This window comes from Sinocyclocheilus rhinocerous, unplaced genomic scaffold (genome assembly GCF_001515625.1).
Source record: "Sinocyclocheilus rhinocerous isolate Xijiao unplaced genomic scaffold, SAMN03320098_v1.1 scaffold48, whole genome shotgun sequence".
NCBI lineage: Eukaryota > Metazoa > Chordata > Actinopteri > Cypriniformes > Cyprinidae > Sinocyclocheilus > Sinocyclocheilus rhinocerous.
Window position 1 is genome coordinate 45,875 of NW_015635971.1, and position 11,251 is coordinate 57,125.

The window sequence follows — 11,251 nt, forward strand, 5'->3', positions numbered from 1 at the left end:
ATAGAAATGAACACTTTTATTTAGCAAGGATGCTTTAAATTGATCAAAAATGATGATAAAGACATTTATAATGTTACAAAAGATTTCTATTTCAGATAAATGCTGTTCTTCTGAACTTTCTATTCATCAAAGAAACCTGAAAAAATTCTACTCAGCTGTTTTCAACATAATAATATGATTTTTGAGCAGCAAATCAGAATATTCTAATGATTTCTGAGGGATCATGTGACTGGAGTAATGATGCTAAAAATACAGCTTTGAAATCACAGAAATAAATTACATTTTAAAATATTTTCAAATAGAAAACAGTTATTTTAAATAGTAAATATATTTCAAAATGTTACTGTTTTTGCTGTATTTTGGATCAAATAAATGCAGGTTAGTGAGCAGAAGAGACTTCTTTAAAAAATATTAAAAATAAAACTTTTGACTGCTAGTGTATAGAAAAATATAATGACATGCTTCCACATGTAAATTAACTATCATGTCTGTTTTATTAAGGACACACAAAAAAACACGTATAAAAGTAAACAAACAAGAAACCATGTAACATTCAGTGGATTTTACAGTTTAACATCATATATTGATTTGATTTGATTACCCATAATCCTCACTGAGGACGAGCTTCAAATTGAATCAGAGTCTGGTGTCCATCATTATCAAACACTGACCGATCAGCTGATCAGCTCCAGACCTTGATCTCTCCCGTCCAATCACACGTGGCCGTGACGGCGGGAATGATGGGATGCAGCGCGGCGCAGACGCAAGCGTGTTGGTGAGCGTGAAGCGTGCTCAGGCTGCATGAGCTCTGGAAGTCATAGAAGTGCACAGAACCTGTAGAACTGCCAGAGACCAGAACGCTTCCGTCCGCAGAGAACCCACAATGCACTGCAAAACCCTCCACCTGCAAACCACAACATCACAATTATTAAATCAGTCACACGGTCTTCTCTGGAACTGCAGCTGGAGTTAAAGGGGTCATGACATGGATTTTTTTTTACCATTTTAACATGTTCCTAGAAGTTTACTTATAATGTTAAAGTTTTTCACACACACACAAAAAAACTAATATGTGGAAAAATGACCCTCAATCTGACCCTCTGTCTAAATCGACCTGTTTTAAGGGGCGTGTCCTTTAAGGCTTCTCAGTAATCGGCTGCTTCTGAAGACTGGAGTAATGATGCTGAAAATACAGCTTTGATCACAGGAATAATACATTTTAAAATATATTCAAATCGAAAGTTATTTTAAATAGTAAAAATATTTAACAATATTACTGCTTTTGCTGTATTTTGGATCAAATAAATGCAGGCTTTGTGAGCAGAAGACACTTCTTTAAAAACATTAAAAATCTTACTGTTCAAAACCTTTTGACTGGTAGTGTATGTTAGCCTATAGTTTGAAGTTAAAGATATTCATATTAATTAGGTGAGTCTGGGACGATTATTTGACAGTGATTTCACATTTCTTGTTTGTATGAAGGCTAAATACAAATACAAGGTGAACATTAATTTATTTGTGCTGTTTTTGTTTTCTAAAATATTATATTTTATATGAGGTGTCATAGACTTGGCAAATTCATTTTCCATAAGTTTGTTAGACAGACATCTGTTGTGGGCATTCTTGGCAGTTTTTTATGAAGGTATTTTTGGTGCAGAACAACCGAGCGTCCGTGACAGCGGAATTTGTCGTTGTAGAGAATAGCCACACATGTGTATCAGTAAATCTGAAGTCACAGACAAAAGTTGCAAACTTGTAGATATTTTTTTATCTTCCACAAACACAACACAACAGTTACACCTTCTTGAATCCTTCACTGCAGGTGCACAAATCCTATTCTACGAATCACAAATCAAGAAACTCGTACGCTCACATGTTTTGCTAATATTGCTGCAATGAATATGGTGTAAAACACATTCACACACCTGCATCAAAAAATGTGAAGTCACGGACGAATTTTGTACATCCGCAAATCAGTTTGTGAATTCTTGCAATACGCTCAGTTGTTTTGCACCAAAAATACCTTCATAGGAAGTCAACAGCACATAAATGCTAGAATGTAAATTTAGTTATTTTATGCATTTTATGGTTTCATTGTCGTACTTTACAAATTAACGAAAAATGAACGCATATTTTCTAGTACAAGTGCACAGTGCTCACATTTACTTGTGCATTAAATTGCAAATAAAAAAAATACATATCAGCTTGCGCCTTATATTGTGATTTCGAATTGCAGAATATTTTATTAGCCTATATGCATGTGAGAGACGTTCTTAAATGTGATGCATATATACAACGGGTTTGTAGCTTTAATCGCCTTTTCGGGTCATTTCATCACTTAACTGACGATAGAACTACGACGTTGTACGCTCATAGTTTCTAGTGCGCTTTATTTATGATGAAGTGATATAGAGCGTGCGCCTCATATTCGCGTAAAGTTGAAGAGTGTGCGCCTTGAGCGCAGTAAAACGGCTGAAAGGACAGGAAAGTTTGTTTTTCTAAGTTTTACTGACATATAGCCTAACAACATCTCATCAAACCGCAGTTCACTGTTGTTCTGCTGAAGCTCATTTGGCACCTGTATCTTAAATTTCCCTCGCTCGTTTGACTTGCGCCTGGCTCTGAGGCGAAGTTGAAGTGCGCGTCTGAAAAGTCTCCCGTTTGTCGAGGTCGTAAAGAGACGCCGATGTTACACCAAATTCTGTGCAAAACCATCATTACCCCCCTCTATTTGAACACGGAATGACTATAATGTTCTTCAAATTCACTCTGGTTGTGTCTAAACTCCTCTATTTTACATTCTAGAAAGAAAGCATTTTGGTGCTTTTTGATTTTGGAAAGCCTGTGTACAGTAAAAGACATAGGCCTATAGCAGGGTCACCAAATCTGAGAGGCAGCATAATAGGTTATCAGAATCCGTTATCCCCCTCCATTCTTTGATGTTCTCCAAATCCACTCTGGTTATGTCTAACCTCCTATATTTTATATTCTAGAAAGCATTTTGTTCTGATGTGTACAGTAAAAGACATACAGCAGGGTCACTAAATCTGACAAGGCAGCATAACATGTTATGAAAAAAAGTCAGAATTGTTAGATAAAATAGGTAACTTAAATATTATATGTTTAAATAGTTGGCTCTTAATTATGTAATGTGTTTGTTTATATTCTGTGAGGGAAATTTGCACCAATAATGTGCTTTTGGTGTTTTGACACTCAGGTATGCTATAGGGTCTCACACAGCTTTTGATATTACAGGCTGGAACTCCCCTATAGAGCTCTCAAATATCCATGGATACCATCAATGCATTGCTGTGGAACAATCCAGTAGAGTCTAAACATTCCTCTCCTCGGTCTTATCCTTACAGAAGAGAAAGTGTGACCAAGAGGAATACAACTTTATTAGACCATCTTTCTCTACTCAAAAGGAAAAAAAAGTCTGTGATAGACAAGAAACTGTAGGTAAAATATAGTCAAGACCATTGGAAAAGTGAACATTTGCTCCCAGGAATACCTGCGTGATATGGAATCTCAAAAGAGAACTTTTCAGTCAGGTGAGCTGTTTGGCAGAAACTCTTTCTATTTTATTATTATTTTTATTTTTTTTACAGCTATAAAGTGCCAACGTTGTTAAACTTTTTTTATAACTCATATCAAAGCGATATCAATAATAAAAAAAAAAAATATATATATATATATATCTGACAAAGTGTGGGATATTTTTAACTTTCAAGAACTTGCAAATAAACTACAATTCAACCTATTATTATTATTATTATTTGATATTCTAAACTAAAACGAAAATAATACCTGATGTGTATCACAGACCCACAAAAGTTACTGTAGCACTGATGATTATAAGTACTTTTCACATTGTCAGAGGATTATTCTGCAGTGATGGATTCAGATATTGGAACACTCCTCAATTATATTGATTAAGTACAGTAAGTAGCATTTTTGTGATATTTCTAGACTTTGAAAACTTTTTACATTGTGGAAACTTTATTTTAAAATACTTTTTTTTCCATATAGAGATCTCTTATACTGGAAAGAATTTGGTGTATGGCTTTGAAACAATTTTCACTCAGAAATTGCTAAAAAATTTTACAAAAACAGCACGTAACACTTTGGATTAAACATGAAAGTTTGAAGTATAGAAAGACTGAATATAGTAGTAATAGTGAAATAGTCTTATTTAATAAAACTTACTCCGAGAGCCTTTGTTTTATTTACAACTTTGAAAATCCTTGTTTTGTTTTTTGTTTTTTAGTGTACATAAGTCTCTGAATCTTGTGTATAAATTTAAGTAGAACTTAATAGTGTTCAAAATGCATGCTGTTTCTCTTAACCAGTTCTCCCTTATGGTCTCGTCACACCATTTTCTGTACTGTCCAGCAGATAGAGCAGGAGTATTTCCAGACACTAGAATCCTCACCAGATCTCTGTTGTGGGCTTCCAGGACTTCTAAGATACAAAAGAGAGTCCCAGAAGAAGATGTACAATCTTCGGGTGCATTCATTTGATCACTGCCATGGTAAAAGCATAACACTTGATACAATTGTTGATGTTTTTAAATAAATAACTTGTTTTACTCAGCCCCAACTGCAACGGGACTCTCCCATATGCTGTCAGTTTTGTGGTTCAAGAGCTTGGCCTCCTCTGGATCCAGTTAATGCGGAGAGGTTTGTCTCATGAGAAAGGATGTAGCCGACACAAACTCTTACTGCTTCAACACTTTTCTGGAGTTTATGTCTAATTGGACTTCAGGACTTCTGCTGTGAGAGCTACAGAGAGTTGTTTGAGATTGTGGTCCATGATTGGCTACGAGACATTCTGAGGCAAGGCCTAGTAGACCTGCTTGACTGACCCTTTCATCACTGAGGACGAAGAACTAGAAAGTGGAAAACACAGGTGTATGTTGTACAACACACTACTGTTCAAAAATCTGGGGTTAGTTTATATATATAGTGACAGTACATGCATTTATAATGTTAAAAAGATTTATATTGTAAATAAATTATGTTCTTTTTAACTTTCTATTCATCAAATACTGCAATAGCTGTGTGAAAGTGGTTATGCTTATCAATTGTTACTTAACCCCTTAAAACCTACTGTATCGTATTTGATATGTAAATTGCTAAGGCCTCTAAATTATCAACATGATCCAAACTTTGCTGAAAAAACTGCTGTACACAATCTACTATGCCTTCTGTTTTCTGATTGATAGTTTTTTTTTTGGTAAGCATAAGGCGTATCATTCTAAAAACTTACCCTTTCAGGTTGTGGTACACATGTCTTTTTTCTGATTGTTATAAAGTATAAGTAAGAATAACTTATATATTGTTAGTGTTTCAAGATGAACAATTACTGGACTGAAACCACTCGGGTTTACTTGATTATCCATACATAATTTTTATATAATTTTTTTTTTTAATCATGCACATCAGTTACATCATCGCATCAGGATTTTGAGGAATGTTTATTTGTACATTTCTCAATTATCATTATATTACATTGCAGTAGGCCTATATGTTTTTCCCACCACAAAAAAAAAACAGCTTTAATCATAAAACTAAGCATTTAAATGTCTTACTAAAACTAATCATTGGGAGATTTAGAGTATTATATGCATTGTATGCAAGTTGTCTGCTATACTGTTATAAAGATCAGAAATTAATGTGTTTTGTTTAAAAGTCATTTATATGTTATAAATGACTATTATTTCATATGTTGGGCTAATCAAGTAATTAATCATTTCTGAGATTGTACATTCAGATTTTACTAAAAGACAGACAACACTACATCAATACAGTATCATGGAAAAGATTTCCGTTACCAATGGCATCGAAGAATGACCTTATTTCTATAATGATATTGAACTTTTACTGACTGTATACCTCACTTTTACTCTTGTGTACTTTAAAATACTTATAGTTACAGGATTAAACACCTCAGGATAAGATGATTTGAAAATGGAGTTAAATTATTACGTATTGCTGTTGTTTGTCCTTATTGTCATGGCTATAGCTATCCTTCAGGAAACCTGGCTCTCATCATTCTCAGCAGAAAGGATCTGGCTATATGATGATGACTCTCTGTCCAGTCAGAGCCCTCTTTCAGTCTAATGGCAGAGCCACTTGTTACCATAGCAACGGCAGCATTTGGTAAGGTCAATTGCTATTACACTGACACAGTTCTCAAAAGTCTCAAGCGGACCGATTAATGATCTTACTGAGGATGGGACAGTCTGAAACGCTTAAAGGGATAGTTCACTCAAAAGTGAAAATTCTGTCAAGATTTACTCATCCTCATGTCATTCCAAACCTGTATGATTATCTTCTGTGGAGCATAAAAGAAGATACTTTTAGAAATGCCTCTGTTACTGTTTCTTCAAAATATCTGAGAAAGCAAGTCATACAGGTTTAAAAGAACATGAGGGTAAGTAATTGATGACAATGTTTATTTTTGGGTGAACTATCCTTTTAACATTACTTCCACATATTTATTCAGAAACACAATCTTCTAAAAAAAAATATATAATAATAATAATAATTTAAAAAAATCAACATCACAGTCCAAGAAGCAATACAGTAGTTTTACATTAAGGGTTTTCTTCTGCATAGAAGCCCATTCTAAAAAAAAGAGTGGTGTGTATTTCTTTTGTCAATATATGTTCTTCTATCACAGCCTATGATGCAGAGAAAACTATTAATTTGTTCAGATTTTTGTTTTCATATATTTTTTTTTTAAACTGATTTGCATTAAAAAGATAGACAGATGATATAGCATTGATTAATCTACAGTATTCATGTTTAATTCTACACACACCAATACATTTTAACTTCAAATGTTTAGTTCACCCCAACTCCCACCCCCCAAAAAATTGTCCTTGACCTCATTTCATTCCAAACCCATAACACTTTAGGTTATTTTCAAAACACAAAGTAAAATACGAAATAGGCAGTGTTTCAGTGGATGGAACCTTTGACGGAAAGTCCAAGCAAAATTTGGAAGATTCACATTTTTCAAAAAAGATTGTGTAAATGTAATCCTTATGAATCAAGTGGTTTAATTGCAAGTCTTCTGAAGAACATGTTTAATTTAGGCTTTTATTCGACACTGATCAACGCACATACATAGAGCACATCAAATATAGTAAACAGAAGCTCAAACATGGTCAAATGTTTATTGTACTTTTTAAAGTTGAAACATTTTAGATTTATGGGCTTTCAATGGATGGACAAAATAGATAAGAGAATATTAATAAAGCAGTAAGCCCCAAGAAGCCGTAGTTTACAGTGAATTTAATCCGCTTCGCGTCGTGCCTAACAACGCCCCTTAGCTGTTATAAATTCACTGTAAACCACGGCTTCACGGGGCTTATTGCTTTAATAAAACAGTTATTCCATATACGTAGTAAGGTTTCACAAAATAAAACAATGTAGTTCCTCAGAAATGCTGTGGTTCCAACAAAGTGGTTGCCGAGCAACACACAAATGTAAACAAAGGTGTATGTTTGTAGAGTAATTTACAACGGCTTCGAACTTGGCTCAACCAATCAGAATCAAGGACTGGAACTATCCGTTTTATAAAAGTAGTTTTAATTCATCAATAAAAAAATATCTTTGTGTTCCGAAGATGAACAGAAGATTTACGGGTTTGAAACTACATGAGGGTGAGAGTAAATGATGACAGAATTTTCATTTCTGGGTGAACTACCCCTCTAACCTCAGGTTAAAAGTATCTCAGTTAATTGAACAGTAAAAACACAAATGACATAACTGAATCTGCTCTGCCTCTGACAGCTCTGGTGTGGCTTTGGTTTCCTGTGGAGCAGCTTGAGTATGGATGCTTGGGGTGGACGGAGTCTAGATGAAGGTGGGAGAAGGATCAGAACATGAAGCAATCACCAACCCCCCCTGAGACCACTCTTTCTATCACTCAACAGAAATATAGGGGTTCGTGTTCTTGGGCAACAGCTGGTGTTTGTGTCATTCCTTGCTTCTAGACAGCAAGCCAGGTTCAGAGTAGGCAGCTGTGAGTCGGTAAGAAAGTACACAAGTCTTTTCTTTTTAATCTGATTGCCAATTTTTGTTTTCTTGATCCGTCACACTTACTACTCAACTCAGATCGGTCCAGCTAAATGTTGTGTCTGCCATGTCTTTGCTTACAGTTCAAAGAACACAACATACCTCCTCAAGTCCTCATGTGCAAAGAGGAACTAGTACTTCTGGCATGCAGGGTTGGCCTTCACATGGATCTGATACGGTTACGGCAGTGCCAAGCGTTCCCATCCAGCTCAACACATCTACGGGTCAGACCTCCACCTTTCCTCCACTCGCTGGTCCAAAGGCTGCGGAGTTTGAGCCACAGAGTACAAATGGAAGAGCCAGAAAAGGTCTTTATCCAGCGCTGTCTGCAGGCCTGTCCATGAACTGACATGCTCGAAAAAGTGTACAAAACATCATGAGTAATTTCACTTGACTAAAGGTGCGGTCACTTCAGTTTTTCAATTTTTGTGGGAAAGAACAAAGTAGTTCTAATGTCTATTGTCAATGGTGTAGTGACACATGAAGTACTGCTAAGACAGATGTCACTTTCAAACAAAGCAGCGTTCTGTTGTGGCCAATGTGGTAGCAATTCAGAACTATTTTACGTTGTGGCTCATTCGTTTGTTTTCGAATGGTCTCCCCTAGTGACAGTTATGTTTTGAGGTAGACCTTAATGTTTACTTTTTTCTAAAAAATTATGTTTTTGTACAATTCACATTGTACATTTGCATACGAAATCGCCATCTGCAATGAAATTGGGTTGATTTCCCTCTTGCGTAGATTCCTATTGAAAGTTGTATAATTCAGTAATGAAAACGTGACTGCATCTTACAAAAAAAACACATTTTCTTTTACATTATATAGAGGTTTAACATCAAACGTGACCATAGGACCATAAAAATATTAAAGGCACAGCAAGGCCAAAAATGAATATTCTCTTATCATTTGCTTACACTCATGCCATCCCAGATGTATATGACTTACATTTGGATTGTGAAGGTCACTCGAGAAGTGACACAAAACCGCAGAGGACTGTTAGTTCTCGCATGAGCTTCACAACATGTTTACATTTACTTAACGTGTAAACCTGACCCTCTCGTGAAAATGCGTACAAAAGTTGGCCGTAAGTGATGGTTAATAAAGTCTTTCTTACACACACCTATAATCATGATGGCTGTAATGCGCTTTTTCAAGTGTCAACATTTGGTCATTGGATGGGCTTTCCCTCTAAAGCTATCTTCACAATCAGTTAATACAGGCTAGTTCTCACCTGTAACGATAACTATACAGGTATTTACGCCAAGGAACAATAACGCTCTCTTCATTAGAAGCACACGCTGTGGTTTTGTCGCCTGCCAGTTTAAATAGTTGTGCTTTTTTTAGGACTGTAAAAAGCATTTGCAAGTCTGTTCTCCTAAAAAAAGAACAACAATATTTTGTTTGATTTCATTTTATTTTCCTTTTAGTAAACATTTTACGCTATACAAAGCGATATAAAAACCAGGGCTCAGAAATATAATCAATGTTACTTAGATGTAAAATTATCATGATGGGGATTGGGTGTATAAGTTAAGAGCATCTCATATCTACTTATTAAATAAAACAAAGACCAGGTTTTAGCCATACAGTAGCATGTGAAAGAAAAATATGCCATCATAAATTCTGTTGACTGAGCTAACTGAACTAAAATGGAAACTATAGTCTTTGTGAACATTTATCCTGACCTTAACCAAATTGTTATTGCACAAGAGATGGGCTGCAATCATATTTATATGGCCACTGTTGTTGCCGTAGATTCCACACCAGCGACTGTAGGTGATGCATCTCCGAGGGGCACAGTGAGGAGAACGCAGAACATCGGGTGTGCACTAGTAGTCTCTACTTTCAGTGCAAACCTTCATAAACGTCACCTCACAACCGTAAGAGAGCTTCACCACAGAACTAAAAGACAGTATGGAAAAATTACAAAGTAAATTAATTCATCTAAAAGGGGAAAAAGCAATATCACTAGTCATCTGCTTTAACTCACCGTTTCATGAAAATATATATTAATATATTCCACTACAAAAAAAAAAAAAAAAAGCAACTACACATCTTTGTCTAAACTACACTCAGATTAAGAAAACAATCAAAACATTAAAATTCAATAAACATTTTTTTTTGTCAGTTTCAGTGTTGTGTAGTTGCTGCTTCCCTATTAAACTACTGTTCAAAAGTTTGGCATCGGTAAGTTTTTTTTTTTAATACTTTTATTTACTGTAGCAAGAATGCAATAAACTGATCAATTATTACAGTAAAGACATTTAAAATGTTACAACACTTGTATTTCAAATAAATGCCGTTCTTTTAAAAACTTTCTACTCACCAAATAATTATGAAAAATTTTATATTAGGATGATTTCAAAAGCATCATGTGACACTGCAGACCAGAGTAATGGCAAATGAAAATTCAGCCTTGCCATCACAGGAATAAATTACATTTTAAAGGGGTGGTTGATTGCGATTTCACTTTTTTAACGTTAGTTAGTGTGTAATGTTGCTGTTTGAGCATAAACAATATCTGCAAAGTTGCGGCGCTGAAAGTTCAATGCAAACGGAGATATCGTATTTTAAAATTCTGGCATTTTACTGGCAATTACTACAACGAGTTACTTCCCGGGTTTGTGACATCACAAACCCAGATAAACCCCACCCTCGGGAAAAGGCAGCAAAGGGGGCGAGGCCATAGAGAAGAGGAAGAGTTGTTGCATTGCCGTTAAAACTAGGGTTGCACAAAAACATCTATTTATATATGAATCGCGATTCTGTTTTCTAACGATTCTAATGGATTCACAAGTTTCAAAATCAATGTTCAAAAGCAGCAGTTCTTAATAATGTTCCTCGCGTCCCCTGCTCTGCATCTCTCTCCAGCAAAGGGGGCGAGGCCATAGAGAAGAGGAAGAGTTGTTGCATTGCCGTTAAAACTAGGGGTGCACAAAAACATCTATTTATATATGAATCGCGATTCTGTTTTCTAACGATTCTAATGGATTCACAAGTTTCAAAATCAATGTTCTAAAGCAGTGGTTCTAATCCTGTTCCTCACGTCGCCCTGCTCTGCACACGCTCTGCTGCATCTCTCTCTCTCTCTCATTCAGCTCAGCTCAAACAATGAACTGTTCCATTTATACACTTATTTTCACATAGCTATGAGAAGCGTTAAA

General features: G+C 35.5%; 1 pseudogene; it reads right to left on the minus strand.

Moving 5' to 3' along the window:
- Window positions 1-9,482: 9,482 nt before the first annotated feature.
- Window positions 9,483-11,251, minus strand: part of LOC107747507 (selenoprotein T1a-like) — a 5,800-nt pseudogene continuing 4,031 nt past the window's right edge.